Source organism: Gobius niger (assembly GCF_951799975.1).
Source record: "Gobius niger genome assembly, chromosome: 5".
In the NCBI taxonomy this organism is placed as follows: Eukaryota; Metazoa; Chordata; class Actinopteri; order Gobiiformes; family Gobiidae; genus Gobius; species Gobius niger.
The window spans coordinates 27288051-27306891 of record NC_136856.1 but is presented as its reverse complement, the minus strand read 5'-3'; positions in this window follow the sequence as shown (position 1 = coordinate 27306891).

Sequence of the window (18841 nt, the reverse complement as noted above, 5' to 3'; positions counted from 1 at the left end):
CTACATTGGACATTTGAGTGAACTATGGTTTTCAAACCCCACTCTCTTTATTGGAGCGTAATAAATCCCCCCTCCATTGCTGCTCGTCTCCCTTACTCTCGGTGATTACCTTGAAGTAGCGTTCATCTTATGAAACGCGGCACATCTTCATATCGAGCTCAGAATGCTGTTTTACTGAAATTAATGCTGCTCCCCCGAGGGCAGGCATCTGGGCAGGAAATGAAGCCCCGTCGGAGAAGGAGCCTCATCCGTCACTCCGGGGACTCGGCGTTGACATTCGGCCGCTCCCATTATTGTGACCTTACCCCGTGTGCGATTCATCATAAAACGCAGCCACTGATCAGATGAGCTGTCGGCGCGAGCGGCAAGACGTATATATCAGAGCACTTTGGTGAAATCGCCCGGGCATAAAATTACAAGCGGCGTTACCTGACAGACTCCTATCAAGTTCGTGATTAGGCGTCCGACGTGAATAGGACCGATATCCCGTGGCGGCTGTTCCCGTCGGTCACAAGGCGGCGGCGAGAGGAGAGCTGCACACAGATGAGTCCGCGGCTTGTCACTGGGGACATGTTTTACTGAAGAGGGGCTGCGTAGGACAGGTGAGGGGCAGATGGCTTTTGTGGCTCGTCGATTGTGTAGGGGCACAAGATGTTCCCAATTTTCTATCTGCGACCCGCTGGACAGGCCATTCCTATTTTTGGTTGCAGCAGAGTGGAAGCGTGACCCAAGGTTGGTGCCATAGATTGTATTTGGACCAAAACAAACAAACAAACTTTTTGTATTAAAACCTTTAAGGTCACGGCGTATGATGATTATGTTCGCATAGGTAAGAGATATGTATTTATTATTTGCATGCATGACAAATACAAATAAATTAATACTATAAAGTACTTTTTTATGGTGATCCAAACAGCATTACATCACCATTTCCAGACAGGTACACTAATATTCCAAATGTCTTTTGCCCAAAGACACCTCTACAAGAAGTACCGTATTTTCCGGACTATAAGTCACACTTGTTTCATAGTTTGGCTGGAGGTGCGACTTATACTCAGGTGTAACTTATACAGTGGGGCAAAAAAGTATTTGATCGATATCCAATAGGAAGTCTGTGGGGAACTGACCCAAGTGACTTTTTTGCCCCACTGTATATCAAAATCTATAATCTGCTACTCCTGAAGATTTAAAAAACGGTAATTGAGCAGCAGAAAGACAGGCGAAAAGCGGAGGTTACTTTTACTGCAATGAAGAAAACAAAAGTACATAATCGCGAGCTAAAGCTAGATGGCCACAGTTAGAGGAAGACGTTCACAAATGGGTGCTTATACTTATACTCCAGAGCGACCTATAGTCCGGAAAACATGGTAATAATACTTTAAGTGAGTTGCTATTTGTGTTACCACATATAGACTATCCAAAAGCCATGCATTTTTACTTCTTAAATGTCAGGAATATTTTACAAGTGTATTTGCAGCGCCACTGCATAAGCACAGACTTTCCAAACTGTAATTGTCTCCCTCACTCCACTCTCTGTCTTCACGGGGCACTGGGCAGAAAAGAGGGGATTCAGAAAAGGACATCGACTATTGAGAACGTCTGGGCATGTGCTTCACTTTGGCTTTTACGAAAGGAACTGGTAAGATATCGTGACAAAAACACAACGCAACAATTCATTCATTCACTCATTTCTCCGTTATTTTGAGGCCGACCACGACAGAAGAAAAAGATCGGAAGCACAAGGTAAGGTTGTTGTTGCGTGCCCAGGTAGGCTACTGCTACTGCTTTCCTTGCGCGGCTTTGGGCTGTGGGCATTCCAAAGGCAACACGCAACGACCATGGCCGTAGCCATAATTGAGGTCACCCAATAAGACACACCAAATACAACTAGGCTTGTTATACAGTCTGAAGGTTGCTCAAACTATTCATTCATTTCACAGAGCTCTCTAATGTGCACACGTGCTACCCAGCGGAGGGGAGCAGCAGTTTCAACGCACCTCAATAACAACATTTTGTACCTTACCCAGCATTTTTATTTGACAATAGACCATGCATTTACGGTTGAGTATCCAGATGGAATTCGGCAGAGTTAGTGAAGTGGGAAAGTAACAAAGCACACGTATGGCGCTCTGAATTTGGGTCTTTGAAAGCCACACAATATTCTCTGATTTTAGCTTTACTGTTGTATGGAGTGTGTGTCCTTTCCTCAGCAGCTCACAGACGACACAGGAGCAGGGGCGAAGCTGACAGGCAACAGAGGGACTCTAGTAATCTAGAAATGAGTACAATTTCCTTGAAATACTGGGGAAGTAAAACAAAGTCTGCACTTAAATGAAGAAAAAAACATCTCATTACATTTACATTAGATCATAGATTATAACAAATAAAAATATAAAACATAATAATAATTTCACTGATCATTATTATCATTTGGCCTGTTATATGATTCTTTATTGCTGTGTTATAAGACACTAAATTGCATCTGTTCCGTTCAAAATGTCCTACATCTTCTAAAAGACCTCATTATTTCTATAATCCTAAGGCCCTGAACTAACGAAAGGTAGTTAATAAGAATTACTGGTAAACTGAACAATTTGTAGGAACATACACAAGAGAAATAGGTCTGAGGGGCATGGTGAAAAGGGGAGTATAATTGACTGCAGTAAAAACATGACTGGGTGTTGATTTATCTGGCATGTTTAAAGGTTCTTGCAGCATGCGCCAAATCATTTTTGTCAACATGGCTGTGGTCAATTGCTTTCTCTTTCACAGGAAACTTTACAAGTTCAGACAAACTTCCACAAGTAAAGCGCCTCTCTCCCACAAAGCCTTCAGAGCCTCTGTCACACTTCCACCAACTTATTTTATCCCTGTTTTTTGGAGACGATGAGAATATGTTTCGTCTCGCATGAAGCCAGAGTAAAAACTGCTGTGTTTTCGCTGGAGATGTGACGTTCCGCTTTGCTTATGCATCTGCTAAAAAAAATTTTTTTTTAAAAATTGCTTCCAATTATGGCTTGACGGGCGGTAAGCGAGTCACTTGAAAATAATGTAAACAGTTTGTTTTGTTTGTTGTTTTCAGCTGGCGATTTGACAAGTGCATTCATTGTAGGTTAGGGTTTTGGCATGTTTCACATACAAATTGTAAATGTAAATATTGTGACTATTGTGATTTTCATTCTCTCTTGCAGGTGGATTTTTTTTCCAGCAAAGAAAGAAATGTGCTCTATTTAGAGAGAGTATGTAGCTGCTTTGGTCATTTTTCTCAATGAAAATGAACAGGGAATCCATGTCCTCTAGTTCTTCTTACTGCATACTGTCTCAATATTGGTACAATATTTCTTTTATCTGAAGTCTGTTCATCACTATTCACATGGTGTCCCCTATCCCACTCCTCCTCGGGAGTGCCTCTTTCCGATGGTGAGTTGTTGGTGTCACGGTCTTCAGCCCTGTTCATGAAGGAACGGAGGAACCCCGCCTACAGGGATTGGACAAGAATTGAAGCTCCATAAAGGACTGGACGTTCTCCCATCGGCCCAGGGTCTCTAGCCTGTCCGTCTATGGGAGTGGATCTTTCCTTTTGCAGTTCTCCCCAAGGTTTTCTTTTTCCTCCCACTGGGTTTTTGAGTTTTTCCTCACCGTGCCGGAGAATCTAAGGACAGGGGACACCACCTGCTGCCGATGTTTGTTTAGACATTATGTTCACCTGGATACTTCATTTGCCTGAACTTGACATTGTCTTGTATATTGTTCTCTTTCATTGCTTTAATGTTTGTGCATTCCTATGATGCAACTCCTGTTGTGATACTGGGCTAGAGCCTGATAAACCACATCCACTTCTTTTCAAGTTCTTTACTGCGCGAAGGAAGACGGGTCTGGACATACACGATAAACAAGTTACCTCACTATGTTGTTCAATCAACAGATACACGTGCAGAAGTTTTCAGCCAAAACTAATCATGGATGAAGTAGTGGAGGATTTTGCCTCCGTGTTCTCGTAAGTCTATATTCAGTCCATATTTTGAGAATTGGACTACAGCTGTCGTCACGTCTGTTAATTGCTGATTTATTTCACTGACAATATGTGTGCGCGTTAGGCCCGCCCGTTCAAACTACTCCAATTGCTCCGTTACCAGACGAACTTCCGTCCAACCTGGGTTTAGGGGTGAAAGACTAATCGAACCAACTAGAAACTTTTTCCTGGATGTGATTTCAAGCAGGTTTAGGGCTTAAAATAATTTAAATGTGTTTAACAAAAGTCTGCAAAATGCAATTAAACGTTCTCCAAAACTGTCCAATAACATAACACTGTTGCAGCCCCAGTAAAAAAACCTTTCCTACTCGCTTGAAAGCCAGCCAGTCAATATTTACCCCTCTTATCATCATCATCGATGTTTACTCGCTCCAATTTCCTTCACACTTCAGCCAAAGCACATCACTTTCTTTCACATCTTTATCCTCTGCACTGATGCCGCCGTTACACCGACACTCCACACTAGATCGAGCGCGGAGAGAGAACAGCGTACTTCCACAGACTCGCTCTGACTAAAGTGTCTTAACATCAGAGCGCTCCGTTCTGCTCCGCTGGACGTGTCTGGCCGTTTTCTTTTGTCAGAATTTCACACAAACTGGGAGACGGAAGGATATCGTACGAAGGAAAAGATTGAAATTTGGCAGACGATTGCCGACGAGACAAAAGAGAAGGCGAGAGGGCTGCGGTCAGTCAGACCAGCGGCGCCTCCATTTTCTTTGATCTTGCAATCCATGGGATTTATGTTGTTATAAGATTCAAAACTGAGAGAAAAGTTAACTTATTGTTTTCCAAGTTCCTTCATAGCTTCAGATTGTAAATGTCCCATACTATGCGGATTTATTAGTTTTGTTTTGTTTTTGAGTCTTTCATCAACAACAAACTGATGTTTCATTCTTGCATGTTTGAGTAAACTTGCAGAGTCGGTCTCCTTCACATTTCACCCACTGAGTCAACGGCTTATTTTAAACTGCTTTACTTTGGTCCATTAGTCCATTAGTTGCCATGTCGGCAGTATTCCTGCTGTTATATCCAGGTTTTGTTTTTGTTTTTTCTGTGCTGTCTTCCATTAAATATACACTATTTGTTTTTTTGTTTTTTTTTACAAAATCTTAATTTAGAAAGAGAAATCATCTTTAGTCATTTCTAAATTCTTCAAAAATATACCTCTATGTTGGAGAAACTGTGGTAAAGTGGTAGATCACTCACATATACTCTGGTACTGCCCAGTACTTCTTCAGTACTGACAAGAGAGACTTTATATACTGACTGTACCCAATGTTTTTATTCTTCATGGAACTCCACCTGAAAATATTCATGATAAAGACCACTGATGCATTAAAAAAAAAACCTACGCTGCCGTCTGGAGGACACCTTGTCGTCGAACAAAGACAGAATGGACACAGAGGCCGAAACAAGTCTACATAATGGAACAGCTGACCACAAAACTTCAAATGAATGTAGACTGTTTTCACAAAGATGACAGATCACAGTGACACATTATCTGATCCAATAAAACCCAAGTTTGGAGCGAATCACATAATCACATGGACGGCACGGCAGTACAGCGGTTAGCGCTCGTGCTTCACAGCTAGAAGGTCTCAGGTTTGATTCCCACCTGGACAGGGCCTTTCTCTGTGGAGTTTGCATGTTCTCCCTGTATCTGCGTTCCCCTGCCACTAAAACATGTACAATAGTCCAGAATGAATGGAGTGAGTGAGTGAGTGGTTGGAGGTCGGAGGGGTCGATGCACAGACTTGTTTCCGCCAGTCTACCCCAGGGCAGCTGTGGCTCTAATAGTAGCTTACCACCACTGAGCAGTGACTGAGTAGTGACTACAGTGCTTTGAGAAACTTGGTAATACAGGCTTTAAAGCCGTTTTTATTAAAAGCAAGGTATAGTGAAAGTGTTTGGGATCATCTTTATAACCAGTGCCTTCCCCTATAACTTTGGTGTTGAACCAGTCACAGTTCCTAACTTCCAAATGGGGAAACTATCTTTGTAAACGACATGCCACCTTCACAGAACCTGGCTAACGCCAGACTAAAATCAGAAGTGATATTTAGTCTGGAAACACCAATTCATTTTCTCGTAGGTTAGCTGTTTACAAATTGCCCTGCCATACTCTTCTCTGTTCATTCCACGCAGGGAATTAGTCTGGTCACGGAGCAATTGGGGCAGTTTGAATGGGCGGGCCTAACGCGAACAGATTGTCAGTGAAATAAACCAATTAGCGATTAGTGGACGTGACGACAGCTGTAGTCCAATTCACAAAATATGTGAATATAAACTCATTCCAAGAAAGCAGAGGCAAAATCCTCAACTACTTCATCCATGATTAGTTTTGGCTAATGTTAATGTTTACTGAACTAACAACATAGAGGTGCAGCGAGTGACGTAACCTTGTCATTTCTCTGTGACGGTCGTGATTGGTTCGGCCTTAGCTGCCAATCCACAACTTTTTTACCGTGTATGGCCACACCCATAAAGAAGGTAGGTGTGGTTTATCAGGCTAGTTTACAAATTTCTATCATGTGTCTCCACGTAACCATAGCTAAGTGTATCATCGTCATGTTGGATCTGTACATAAACTTTTATTTAATTATTTTTACCCGTAAAGAAACTACAAGCTTCCGTATGTCATCGTCTTGCCGTCCCTCCTTGTTCTGTGATTGGTCCCCAAATCCATGTGAAAATTTCAGCCATGGTCCCCAGGCTGCTGTGGCGTTTGAAATGATTCAGGCGCACACAGCAGTCTGGCGCTAGCCGGGCGAACCTTCACACAGGTTTAATCCAAATCAAACTAAGTCGCTTTGCTGTCAGGAAAGTATCCTAACCCCTGCTCCCTTTACGCATACATAATTGTTCTTTGTTCAAAAAATATTATTGCAAAGGTGTCAAAGTTCTCTCAAGAGCCTGGATAATAAACACTACTTTCCTAACAGTATATAATCCATCCTACTAATAAGGTGACATTTTGTTGGTGGCAGTTTTGTAACGTGATTATCATCTCGTTTGCTTGGCTAAAGAAATGCATATATTCTTCAACGCGTGGTGAGCCAGTTCTTTGAGTCACTAAAAATAAAAAGGCAAAAACAATTAATTAAAACCATCTGCAGAGGCTGGAATATGGATGAAGGATTTGAACGAAGGCGTTGTAGAGGTGGAAGAATAGACCATGTTCTCAGCTGGCCATGTGCGAGCTCAGGGCTGAATGCCAGTCAGTGTGGCCAAAGGAGGAAGCAACACGTCGCCATTGTGGAGGTAGCCAATATTAGCCTATCAACACGCACGATTGCTATATTAATCATGAAGACCATGCACGTGTTTGTAAGAGGTGTCGAGTGTGGCAGATTTGTTAGGTAAAACTTTGTACAAGAGAGGTTTAATTCTGTGATGAATCTGTCTGTACGAGTGCCAATATTGCAATGCAACACCACCTCAAATCTATTTCACATTTTCCAAAATCCTTTCCCTGATCCAAGCAACTGTTAATCTCATGCTCCGGGAACAATGAGGGGTTTTCAGGTCCGACCACGAGGGGATGTGGCGGAAAATTAATTGTTCACTTTAAAATTTTTCCTTCTCTCTGCATTTTGCAATTTTACACATAGAAAAAAAGGAGCAGCGCCATACGATCCTAACGTATGCAAGCCAAAACATGACCGTAAATATGCAGTCCTGGATCGGCAGCCTGCAGGTTTACCCAATGGCCGCTGGTTGTACTGCTTTAAAGGAATAGGCCACCGTTTTTACATACTGAGATATGTTCTTACCTTAGCTTTGACAAGATCTTTAGGACCTGTCTGGTCTTCACCCGTGCCTTCAATCAGGTAAACACAGCGCAGACGGCGTTAGCATTTAGCCTTTCCTGCTCTCCACTATAGCTCCAAAACAGGTCAAGATAGAAGCTACCAAGCTCTTCCATGTTTTCCCTATTTAAATATGGTTACGTGAAGTGTTAAACTACAAAATATAATTACACAAAATTAAACAATGTGGATTTTCTAAGCGGATAAAAGGGGGAACTATATTGTAAGGCGTAATAATACCAGGAGTAGTTTGAAATCCGTACAGTAATATTTTCACTTTACTGTGCGGATGCCAAACTACTCCTAGTATTATTACGCCTTACAATATAGTTCCCCCTTTTATCCGCTTAGAATATCCACATTGTTTAATTTTGTGTAGTTATACTTTGTAGTGTAACACTTCACCTAACCATATTTAAATAGGGAAAACGTGGAAGAGCTTGGTAGCTTCTATCTTGACCTGTTTTGGAGCTATAGTGGAGAGGGGGAGAGGCTAAATGCTAACGCCGTCTGCGCTGTGTTTACGTGATTGAAGGCACGGGTGAAGACCAGACTGGCCAAAAATGAACTTGTCAAAGCTAAGGTAAGAACATATCTCAGTATGTAAAAACGGTGGCCTATTCCTTTAAGACCGCGATGCTAGGGGCCGCCATTGCTGCAGCACCTCAATATGTGAGCAACAAAACAAGCTAGTTGTCCATTAGACACTACACATTACACACGATCTAAGCAACTGTGAAGGTTCTAATTTTTTGGAACTTTCTAGAACTAGATATTGCTCCTGTGATGATGCAAGGTTAGTTACAATTAAAGACTATACTAATGACGGCCGGACTATGATTGACAGGCCGTTAGCATTACAGGCCCCGCGAGGGCCGAGTCTACAGTGAAGATCTCGCCCTTATGCCTTTTTTAGGAACATGCATCCTCCCACCCTACTGTCACAGTAGAGTAGGAGGAGTCTGTAAAACTGCCATTATTATGTCTATTGGTTTACCACAGCGCAGCGGTAATGCTATTGCTACGCTAAGCTACTATCGCTAACCTGTCCCTGACACCTGCTTCTTTAAAACTCACTGAGGACAATCAGCAGTGGCTAAAAATGTAACAATGGCAAAGAAAAGATCCTTGTTTAATTTGCAGTGCTGTCAATCCAATCCAAATGCAGTGATGAGCGCGCTCTCATAGGTTCACATTTTGTGCATAATAATTAGCCATGTGGTCCTAGTGTTTATGTCTTTTACTAGCCTTAAACATCATGCAATAGACCAGAATGGCTTTTAGAAGCAGATAGAACTGAAACAACATCTGCTGCTGTTGTTTGGTGTAAAACCGCAATACTGTATAATACTGAACATTACTTTGTAATTTAAAATGCAAAGCTTAATCCAAACCTTGCATGTTTATAAAAAAGGCCTGTAAGAGACACCAACTGGTGAAACTACTGTAATATTCAATAGGCCTACAATAGGTCTAGTTTTAACAGCCAGCAAATCTGACACCAGGCTGAATCCAACAAGATTCATTACTCTCGCTCTAAAACTCATCATGAGACTCCAGACATCAGATAATTCCATTAGAGTCAACATTTCTGCAAGTTTATAGATGACTTTGTAATAGGAGCGGGATTTCTTTTTGACTAAGACGAGTTATTTCACCGTTTTCAGAATTGCAAGCTTGTCATTGTATTTCAAGCAGAAAGTGCAGCCACAGAAGAGAGTGAGGATGATGGGGAGTTGAGATCAGGTAACACGCAGATGGCTGGAGGGCTGAAAAAAAGTTCAAAATGAGAAAGTGCTGAAGAGGAGCAAAAAGACACAAGTACGAGTGGAGTGGTGGCTTGATGAGTGCGCGGAACTCGAGTGGATCGAGACCACAAAGAACTTTAAAGGACCAACGCTATGCTAAATCCACTCTTTCCATTGCACCTGGAAGTTTGTGACTGTTTGACTAATCCCGCATGTTAAGCCGTTCTTCCTGAGAGTGGCCGTCCGCTGATGTCATGAGGTGGGACTGACTTTTTGAGAGCGTTTTAGCGATTAAGCTATTTGCAGCTCTTGTGGAACCATAAGAAAGGCTAAGGGAAACTTTGAATAAGCCGTTTTAGATCAACATCGCATAAATACGTTACAAAATAAATGTAAGATGATGATCAGTTACCGTTTTCTGCTAGCACTGCTTCAAATCCGCATTGTTATCACAGCAGAGGACAAATCCAGATGATGAATGACTCTTTTCTCTCAAATATATGTGATTTGAAGTTCAACAAGATGAAGAATGTCTATGAAAATGGATACAATAGGACCTTTGAGGTAGATCATGCTCTTGTCAATGCCGTTTAAAACAAATAAAATCGATCTGAATAGAATTGGCTAACAATACAAACTTCTCTTACCTCTAATTACTTTTACGGTGTTGGAAAAGTCATACAAATGTTATCCGTTGAACAGCTTTTATTATGACATTTTCAAAGCAAGTGTCAATGTGAAAACTGAAGGCCTCAAGCAGACGGTGATAAGTTGTTGACATTGAGTTAGAGTTTGGAAGAATTTCTGAAATTGTGTGTAAATAATGGGCCGGATGATTATCTTAGTATGCCTGGATGCATACTCTTTCTGTTCAGTATGGCGAAATCGGTCTGGTGGCCCCGGCCATCTTTTGACGCGGAAAAAAATTGGTTTAGCAACATGCAAACTTCCCTTCTTCTGCATTAAAGAATACTGGGGGTCAATTGCAAGTTAATTTGAAATCTAATGATGATGTATGACCAAATATTAACAACAGAAGCACAATGCTATGTGTGGAAAGCTGGGCACTCACTGCATAAGTTTTCCAGTCTTAAGATCCACATTACGTGAGTGAATCTGGTGGGGTTTTACGCAAAACAAATTGTGAGAGCTGCGGCACTACGCCAGTCTGTCAAACAGTTGAAGCCACTCTGTCGTCTCGCTTTGCTTCATTTGTCGTTTTGTAGAACATCAACGCGCTTGAGAAACTCGTGTGTGTCCAGATTGGTGAACAATATCACGATTAAGTGGCGGAGATAAGTAGGCTAAAGTCTGTTTGCGGTTGAAAAGTGTGTGGCTCTTTTTACAAACTTTTGGTGATATAAGTCTTAGCATGATCAGGCTCATAGTGGCCATTACTTTGTTTGTGTCGCTGTTACGAAAAGAGAGCTAGCCTACTATTTTTATTCTAAGAATTTCTGCATGTTTTCTGTTATCCGTGTGTTCGCTTTTAGGTAGGTAAATCCGTCAACCCCTTTCCTGTGCATCCAAAATTCAAATTTAAACATGTTTGATTTACTACAACTCGGGTTTAGTTGCGTTGTTCCACATTACTCAAATCGATTATGAGTTTAATCATTGACCCTCCGACACTACGAGACAAGAGCCGCTGCGACTGTCTTCAACTAGGCACGACTCGGGAAGACTGAAAATTAGAGCAATATCAAGCAAAAGAAAAATCTGCCAGAATGCAGAAAATCGATAGCTTCCCAAAACCTTTGCTTGGTCCATATGCCATCCATCCATCCATCCATCCATCCATTTTCTTCCGCTTTATCCGGGGCCGGGTCGCGGGGGCAGCAGTCTCAGCAGAGATGCCCAAACTTCACGATCCACACACACCTGCTCCAGCTGTTCTGGGGGGACACCAGGCCAGCTCGGAGACATAGTCCCACCAGCGTGTCCTGGGTCTTCCACGAGGTCCATATGCCACAATTGAAAAATGATGGCCATACGAGGGGAAATAAAAGTCTGCGTACGGTCCCTTTTTGCTACGACCTCTTTCAAATCAGCTGAAAACGACTCGATGTTTAGATGCTAGATTATATAGCTTTGCGTTTTCAGTAGAGGACCTACAATATATCGGGCCGACATTTGGGGATTTTACAATATCGCCAATCGACCCATCTAGCACTGAAAAACCCTGATATCTCCAGGACCGAAACATAGACACTTCCCGTTTTTTAGCGTTGGAAAGAGTGAAGTCAGGGCTTTAAAACGAGTCCTAGGCCTCAGGGGAACAGAGAAACATCGCAATGAAAATTGGTTAGCAACAAGTTTGACTAAAGCTAGTTACAGGGCTGCCAACTTTTCACCAAACTCTGGAGTGAGACTTTGGTCGGTCCCGAGCTGGGGGGCATTTTTCATGGCGACAGTGTCTCGTAATCGTATTAAGTTCTAACCCCCCCCCAAAAAAGTCTACGTTTAACATGACTGAGCACATCAGGAGCTGCATTATGGATCAGAGGGGTTTTGGCTCCACCCCATATGACCATCAAAACCTATTGAAAGTGTGGGAGGGCACTCTGAAGGGGGGGTTTGGGGGTCCTCCCCCAAGAATTTTTTTAGAATTCAGATACGATTTCCTGCAATCTGGTGCATTTTAGATCATAAATAATAATTTTAGCTTGTCTATTTACTGGTGTTAAAGAATTATATTTCTGGGCCCCTTTCAAACTGGGGCCTCTCAGCAAATGCCCAGAGGCCCCTTCATCGTTACAGCCCTGCCAAAAGGTACAATGACACAATGTCTGTTTCTCTGCGTCACTCATTCCAATTATTATCAACAAAAAGCAGCACAAGCTTTAGAAAATATGAACATTTGATCCCTGTATTTTGCAGTATGTTAGAGCATGTTTGATGATTAAATTTTGAATGATTATTCAATGTAATAACTACTCTTTCTCTGCCTCTCTCTCCCTCGCGCAAGAGGAGGAAAAAAACTTAAGTAAAAGAGGTCTAGCTTCAACGCGATCTCCGCTGTACCCGTTGTTTATTATTTCATTACGACTTTTATTTCTCAAACTCGTTGCTTTATGCTGCTCACTTTGAGCTCCTTGTGGGGCAGCAGCGGCGGAGGTGACGGAGGCGGAGGAGGCATAGGCGCAGTGATGTCGCTTCGGAGGCGGCCAGGAGTGGAGTGAGCTGAGCGAACAGGCCCGGGAGAGCTGGCGCTGGGAGCGTTCGGGCGCTGTTTCCCCGGAGTCGCGCTCAAAATGAGCCGTTCTCCGCGAACCCGTTTCTTCTTACATCACTAGAGCCGCCGACAGACACACAAACACACGCCAGAGGAGCCGTGGACAGGCACACAGACAAAATACCGCGTCTGCAGCCGCTCACTGCAAAAAATCAGGGATGATTTTTAGTTGAGCGTGTGATAAGAGGAGTGTGGCGTGAGAGCGTGTGAAGGCACTCAAATGCGTGTGTCTCACGTTGAAACCGTGAGAGTTGGCAGCCCTGTAGTTAGTTTCACTAAACCTCAGTGAATATGGACATGCTGCATGTCATTTTGAGGCACAGAACCTGGAGAATGCAATCACTGAGTTAGGTTTAACCTCCACAATTGTATTTTTGATCACAGCGCAAAATGCTGTAACAGTATGCTAATGCTAATGGCAACATGCTAATGCTAAGAGCAGCTAATCAAAGCTGAGACAGAGACACTAAGATTGAATCACCTAAGGTAAAAAGAAAAAAAACGGCTGCTGGAGTGGCCAAGTATTTATGTTTTTACAGGATTATAGACATTCGGAAAACTTGACCAAAAATATCGGTCAAAAATATTGGCCAAGCATATCGACATCAGCCAATAATAATCCTAAAATATCGACATCAGCCTTAGAAAAACCCATATTTGTGATCATACTACTCATGATTTTCTGTATGTTTTTTTTTTTAGCTTAATTTGAGTCCTTTATCTGAAGTGTCTTTTAGTTTAAAGTGTTGAACAAGAGCTGCCTGACAATGAAAGTTGAGATTCGGTACTTCACCGACGACTGGAGGAATGTAAAAGCTGAAATAAAATGCAATTCATTGAAGAGGAGTGAGGAGAGGAGGACGTGGGAGGAGAAGAGTGAAAGATAGATGCGAGAGAGAGGCTGGAGAAGTGGAGCGAGACCGGGAGGAACTACAGGGGAGGCTGCGGGGCTGTTTGGATCTGTGCCTCCGCGCCGCTGTAAAGCTGCCAGATCCCTGGCCGGGCCTTAGGAGCAGTCTGTGGGCGGCGCCGGGACGCTCCACAAACCCCCGTCTCCAGCTCAAGCCACAGCGGTGATGGAGAGGCAGGTCAGAAGACTCATCCAGGTATTAATGGGTTTCTGTGCCGCGGATGTTTGGCAGTTCAGATATATCAATCTGAAACTTTTCTCGTAGACTTCAGACATAAATAAACTTGAAGATGTCTCATCAAAGCAGCTAGGTTGCTTAAAAGCATTTGGACTCTCCAGTGAACTGGAGTATGAGCAGTAATACTGTATTGTTTTTAGCTAATGTATGTAATGGCATATTTAGAGCTAGCATTTTTTTTGTTTTTAAATACAATGGAAACACTGACATTTTAGATGTAAGATATTTTACAGAAGGGATTTTGAATGTGTTTTTTTGTCAGTCCTTCCAAGATTTTACAGGAAATGTTTTTGGTGGCTGCGGGGTCTGGTTTTGCGAGGCCGGTTTTCCTGATATAATCCTGCTATATTTACAGATCACATTATTGTGTTGCATCTTACCTGCAGTTTTACCAAGGAGACTCAAGGGAAGCCCAGAAAAGACCACAATTAAATCTGGCTTGAAATCTGCATAAATGATTACGTAAAGAAATGGAGTTTCTTTAAAGCTCGGATCCCTTTTTTCCCCCCATTTTCTAACCATGAAAGGAGGGTATAGTGACAACTGCCAGCTGTTTCCCCAACTCTTTTGTAGCTCCCACAAGGCCGCCACAATCCAAGCAAGCTTCATGAGATGAGGAGGCAAAGCAGTGCGGCCCACCACAGAAATATATTGTGCTGATTTGAGCTCTTATTTTCGTGCATGGTGGTCTCACAAACTGCTGCATGTGCATTTTTTTATGTTGGGGAAAAATAGATTTACACCAAAGTAAACCGGGTACGCCAGCATAAAGCGCGAGGAGATTGAGACATTAATTGCTCGTACAATCATCTGTCAGCCAGACCTGGGTAGTGTTGTCAATCTCTCGATGGATTTGGTAAATCGACACGTCTTTATGACCACTGCGTCTTTGTCACCCGAAAAGCGCTGGATAAAAGCTCTCAGTGACAACTCGTGATGAATGGCCCGGGCACCGGTGTGCCAGCTGCGGGTTCTACGGAGGAGCGAGGGAGCGCCGGAGAGACCGAGACTGCAGCTGCCGCCGAGCCCTCTGCGTCTCAGGGTGACGTCATCCTGAAACGCATCGACTTCTGATACTGCTGTGAATGCGTATTCATACACTGTGCAGTGGGCTTTGAGGAGGAATCTCGCAATGTCAGAATCAGAGGTGAGGATTAATAGAGAAGGAAGCTGTGATCACCATAGGCAGGGGTAAACAAGTGCACTTTGATTCAGAGGTTAGGATTATTGGGAAGTGGCAACGGTGAAACGGTGCTTATCTACGCCATAACTAGAAACAAATAAAACGAGCAGAAACCAAGCCAACAACCTAACAAGGATGGAATTGATTTACACCTATGACAAATTGTAACAAGAGTCTACAAGCTTTTCCAGTTCAAGGCATTGTAACTGACTGGGTGATGAACTGGGGACCACAACTTTCATTAATTCAGTGGATGCAATTGCGTTTCGACACTGACCAAAAAAGTAATAATAAAGTCATGACCTGGATTAAAGTAGCTGTTACGATCTGGGTTTGCTGGTCAGGTCTAGGTTCTGTAGCAACACTATGAAAGAATGAGATCAGCCGACGACCTGAACATCCTGAATGACCAGGTTATTCCATCGATGGAACTCATCTACCCTGGTGGCACATGTAACGCCCAGATTCCACATCTTCCGCCTGTTCGCTCAGCTCCACTCCGCTCAAGACCCCTCCGAATGATGGCAGCGACATCAACGCCCACTACCTCCTCCAACAGTCCGCCCTGGTGAAATAAAACTCCTAATAAAATAATACACAGCTAGGGCAGGCGAGCTATAAACTCCGATCGCAGAGGAGATCGCTTCTCTTTCACCATCACAAGTTACGTTTCCAAACCAGATGATATGTTGACGACTGAAGAGAAGCAAAACGACGTCAACTATAAAACTACAGATGAGAACAAGAAAACCTACTCAGCCACAGTAAATCCATAGCCCATCCTCTGCTTTGAACCATCCAAAACTCTTGGCAAATCAAAAGCATAGTTTCTAAACCAGACTTGGTAATCCACATAAGACTTAACTTAGTTACGATTTTGCAATCACAGGATCTCTGATGGTCTGTCAGTCTCCACAGTAAATGTTTAATCTCGATTTCATGAAAGTTAATGAAGTTCTCTGTATGCTTTTGTTCAAACTGAGAATATCAGAATCATTTCTCCGTTCATTGCAAACCGTTAAAATACCCCTCTGCTTTAAGGAGTCCTTTCAAATGGATTTTTGATTAAACATGTAACTTTATTCTTCAGTGAAACGCACAAACTCCTATCTTTCCTTGGACAGTAATGGTTGTGTAATTTTAGAGATCTGATGACTCTGAGCGCAGTTACAGAATAGTCCCTCAATACACTGAGTAAAGGCACAAACGAATGAAGGGATTTTGGGTCGATTACTCTTCCTTATGATGATTACTCGTGCCGATTATGAAAAAACACTTCCAACAGTGGTAATGTATTTGGGACGAGATAATCAAACTAGCCATTCTCTACACTGATGCAGTGCTGTGACAAAACAGGCTGGGCTGAACCCATACAAACGTGACAGCTTTCCAGAACGTGGTTAATGTAAAAGGAAGGTAGCGGATGGTAGGGCACACGCACTGGTAAATGGATGTAACTTATTTCTAAATAATTTCTGACTGATACAATTTTGACATTCACATATTGCTTTGTGACAATCTGAAGAAGATTTGCTTACAGCCTCCATAGATCTTGGGATAGCCCGCAAAGACTTGTTGGATCACATCACACCTTTAAAGGCTTTTCTAGGAATCCAAAAGTCTTTCAATTCTAATTTGAGAGATTTTTGCACTTTCTTCTTTACAAGAGTCTTCCAGAGCTACGAAGTTTCTGGGCTGTCTTGCACACGCTGCTATTTGGAGGTCCATCCACAGCTCTACAGTGAAGTTTAGGTCAAGAGACTGTGAAGGGCTCAGCAAAACCTTCAGATTAAACCTTTTAAGGAGGTCCATCGTCGATTTTGATGCGTGTTTACAGTCATTACCCATTTGTAGAAGTCAACTGCTTTGTAACTTCATTTTCATCACAGATGGTGTTATGTGTCATGTTGGAATTCAATAGTAGCCAATCTTTCAAAGGATCTACTCTAATGCTTGACGTGCCTTTCTCAACTTTTGCATTGTTTTTAGCAAATGTTGATCGATGGACAAAGTACCCTATAACCCAATACAATGACATTAGATTGATTACATTTTAATCCCGAACGCTTTATCAGTGTGTTCCTGCTGACCGTACCTTTTAGTGTGTGAAACAAAGTGCACGTATCTGGGCTGTGCAGGTGCAGAGGAGACCCAGTCTGTTGATTTAGTCATGAAAGGCACCGCTCAGAAAACATGAGTGCCTTTTATGTTTAATACAATAAAGGAAGCCTCTATGAAGTTATTTTAAAAGCGCATTTATGACACAGTTTTGCATAGTTTGCCTCTCCTGAGACAATTCTTCATCTCCATGTCTCACTTGGGTTTGTCTACTTTTGAATAATTTACTTGATATTGCCTTGATTTCTGTTTTACATCTTTAACTCTAAACATACAAGTTTTATACAAAGCCTTGGGGATCAGCGGCCAAACTTGTCCAAAGGTTTCCTGTCAGCGGGTGTTGGCTTTACTGAAATACCACGGCTCTGGCAACAGTGACAAGACTACACCTGATCAAACTCAAAGTTACGAGCCAAAGCACGAAGCATTCTTTCACACCACCTTTGAAATCCTGCATTGCTGTGAGTGCTGTTAACCTGCTCATATAGATTTGGGTATTGCTGAACTGGAGAAAATGCACACAGGTAAGGTGGGGGTTAATAGGTTAACTTTGAAAGCCTCAGCTGCAACGGAGCACATGGCTACTTAATATACGTAAAAACAAAATAATGTGCTTTAGCTCTGGATTACCGCTGTTGGACTGATTCCTGATCGACTTCAGGAGGAAGACACTACCGCTGAAAATCCAGGGGGAGGAAATTGAGGAGGTGGATGGCATGGACGTTCACTTCAACAATAAACTGGACTGGTCCCACAACACCAACGCCCTGTACAAGAAGGGCTAAAGTCACCTCCACCTTCTGAGGAGACTGAGGTCCTTCGGAGTGAGCAGGCCTCTCCTCGGGTCTTTTTATGACTCTGTGGTCGCCTCTGCTCTCCCCTACACTGCCGTGTACCAGGCCTGGGCAGCACAGAGCGGGACAAGAACAGACTGAACAAGCTGGAGGGCTCCGTCCTGGGCTGCCCCCTCTGTGGAGGAGGTGAGAGACAGGAGGTTATTAGCCAAGCTCACCTCCATCATCGACAACACCTCCCACCCACTACACAGGACTGTAGAGGAGCTGAGCAGCTCCTTCAGTGGAAGACTGAGACACCCTCAGTGCAAGAAGGAGCAGGTCCGTCATCCCCACTGCTGTCAGACTGTACAACAAGACTGTAAAGTAAACCCCTTTTCAGAAGTACATGGAATAATCCCTGTATTTACATCACTTTATCAACCACTTGCACTATGACTGTAAACCTGCACTGCTCATACTGACAATAAGGCAGTGTCATTGTAGTCATTGTATGTGAGATACCACCATTTACTTTTTCATTGTTTTCACATTTCCTGCCTATTTGCACGCCCTGAGCGTTTCTGGGAGATGAATGTAACAAGTGAATCTCTCCATTGTGAGATCAATAATGGCTATTTTATCATTTCTTACAGCTTAATTTTCGATGTTGAATATCAAACCTAAATCTACAGCTATCTGCGCCAGTTTGTCTGTTGGAAAGACAGAACAGGGCATATGGGTGGTTCCACAACATCAGTGGAGCAGAGTGGCAATGTTTGTGACTACTGATA